The sequence below is a fragment of the Budorcas taxicolor genome, chromosome 5 (assembly GCF_023091745.1).
Source record: "Budorcas taxicolor isolate Tak-1 chromosome 5, Takin1.1, whole genome shotgun sequence".
In the NCBI taxonomy this organism is placed as follows: domain Eukaryota; kingdom Metazoa; phylum Chordata; class Mammalia; order Artiodactyla; family Bovidae; genus Budorcas; species Budorcas taxicolor.
Window position 1 is genome coordinate 155743390 of NC_068914.1, and position 2834 is coordinate 155746223.

The window sequence follows — 2834 nt, forward strand, 5'->3', positions numbered from 1 at the left end:
AGACTTAGTGACTGAACAACAGCAAGCCTAGTGGATGGGAAGTAGTATCTTGTTATGGTTTTGATTCGCATTTCCCTGATGGCTGCTGCTGCTGCTGCTAAGTCGCTTCAGTCATGTCCGACTCTCTGTGGACCCCAAAGACGGCAGCCCACCAGGCTCCTGCATCCCTGGGATTCTCCAGGCAAGAGTACTGGAGTGGGTTGCCATTTCCTTCTCCAATGCATGAAAGTGAAAAGTGAAAGTGAAGGTGCTCAGTCATGTCCGACTCTGTGCAACTCCATAGACGGCAGCCCACCTGGCTCCCCTGTCCTTGGGACTCTCCAGGCAAGAATTCTGGAGTGGGTTGCCATTTTGATATTGAAAATGTTCTCATGTATTTATTGTTGATTTATACATCTTCTTTAGAGAAATATATTTTCAAACACTTTGCTCACTTTTAAACTTATTTGTCCTTTTATTATTGAGTTGTAAATGCTCTTTACATATTCTGGATGAGAGTATCTTTTCACTTTCTTGATAGCTTTCCATAATGGCTGCACCAATTTATATCCCCACTAATGATGTAGGGGGCTTCCCTTTTCTCCACACCCTCTCCAGCTTATATGTAGATTTTTTAAAATAATGACCATTCAGACCAATCTCACTCTGGCACCTTATTGTAGTTTTGATTTGCATTTCTCTAATAATTAAAAATACATGGGCTTCCCTGATGGCTCAGTGGTAAACAATCCACCTACCAATGCCAAAGACACGAGTGCCATCCCTGATCCAGGGAGCTCCCACATGTTTGGAGCTACTAAGCCCGTGGGCCACAAGTATTGAACCTGTGCTCTAGAGTCCAGGAGCTGAAACTACTGAGCCCTCTAGCTGCAGATACTGAAGCCTGAGTGTCCTAGAGACCGTGGTTCACAGCTAGAGGATCCACCGCATTGAGAAGCCCTCACACTGCGACTGGAGAGCGGTACTTGCTCCCCGCAACTAGAGAAAAGCCCAAGCAGCAACAAAGACCCAGAACAGCCAAAGATAAATCAATAAATAATTTGGAATGCTTCACGAATGTGTGTGTCATCCTTGGACTGAGGCCATGCAACTGTTCTCTGTATCATTCCAATTTTAGTATATGTGTCGCTAAAGTGGGCACCTGGATGAACTTTTTTCCTTGCCTGATTACCCTGTCTAGAACCTCCAAAACAGTGTTAAATAGAAGTGATGACAGTGGACATTCTTGTCTTGTTCTTGATCTTAGGGGTATATCATGCAGTTAAGTTCAGTCGCGACCCCATGGACTGCAGCACACCAGGCCTCCCTGTCCATCACCAACTCCCGGAGCTTGCTCAAACTCATGTCCATCAAGTCAGTGATGCCATCCAACCATCTCATCCTCTGTCGTCCCCTTCTCCCACCTTCAATCTTTCCCAGCATCAGGGTCCTTTCCAATGAGTCGGCTCTTCGCATCAGGTGGCCAAAGGATTGGAGCTTCAGCTTCAGCATCAGTCCTTCCAATGAACATTCAGGACTGATCTCCTTTAGGATGGACTGGTTTGATCTCCTGGCAGTCCAAGGGACTCTCAAGAGTATTCTCCAACACCAGTTCAAAAGCATCAATTCTTTGGTGCTCAGCTTTCTTTATGGTCCAACTCTCACATCCATACTGGAAAAACCATAGCTTTGACTAGACAGACATTTGTCAGCAAAGTAATGTCTCTGCTTTTGAATACACTGTCTAGGTTGATCATAGCTTTTCTTCCAAGGAAAGAAAAGCTTTTCTTCCGTCTTAATTTCATGGCTATAGTCACCATCTGCAGTGATCAAACAGCATATCATTCAGTCTCTCACAATTAAGTTTGTTGTTAATTATGATGGGATTTTCATAGATTATCTTTGTTAGGTTGTGAGAGTTACCGTCCATTCTTAGTTTGTTGAGTATTTTTATTATTAAACTGTTTTGTCAGATGCTTTTAGATGATCATATGGTTTTTGTCATTTATTTTATCCATGTGCTATATTACATTAATTAATTTTCAAATCCGCAAGACCATCTTCAAGGTCCAGATTCAGTATGTAGTCATACTCACAGCTAAGTTTTATTATAGTGGAAGGATACAGCACGAAATCAGCAAAGAGAAACAGCACATGGGGCAAAGTCCAGAGGAAACCAACACAAGCTTTCAGAGTGCTCTTCAACTGGAAACATACCTAACACCTCCAACAAGTCGTGACAATGCGTGAGATGTTGTTTACCACAGAAACTCATTTGAAATTCAGTGTCCAAGGTTTTTAATAAAGACCAGTCATTTAGGCATTCTTTGCCTAGCATGGACCAAAATTCCAGACTCTTAGAAGGAAAGGAGGTATTTAGTTAGCATAAACCACATTATCTGTGTACATAGTATAGGCACAGTGAACTGCACTTACCAGTCCTGAAATTCCCATTTCCAGATGCCAGCCAAGGGCCCACCTTGCAAACCAGCATTTCTAAGGATAGCAGTCTTAAATTCCATGTGTTTACTCCTTTCTGCACAAGATATTAAACCAACCTTGTATTCCTGGAATAAATCCCACTTGATCATGGTGTATAATCCTTGTTACATAATATTTTTATTTGTATTTACTTATTTATTGAAATAGAGTTGATTTACAATATTATGCTAATTTCTGCTGTACAGAAAGTGATTCAGTTATACACATATATTCATTCTTTCCTTTTTATATACTTTTGGGTTCATTTTGCTAGTATTTTGTTCAGGATTTTTGTGTCTAAATTTGTGAGGGTTATTGATCTGTAGGCTTCTTTTCTTGTGATGTCTTTGTCTAGTTTTGATATCAGAGTAACA

At 41.2% G+C, this 2834-nt stretch overlaps 1 non-coding gene across 1 annotated transcript; it reads right to left on the reverse strand.

Moving 5' to 3' along the window:
- Nucleotides 1-1034: 1034 nt before the first annotated feature.
- On the reverse strand, nucleotides 1035-1141 carry LOC128049101 (U6 spliceosomal RNA). Its single transcript, XR_008199472.1, has one exon. It is a non-coding gene; the product is annotated as a U6 spliceosomal RNA (small nuclear RNA).
- Between the last annotated feature and the right edge of the window lie 1693 nt (nucleotides 1142-2834).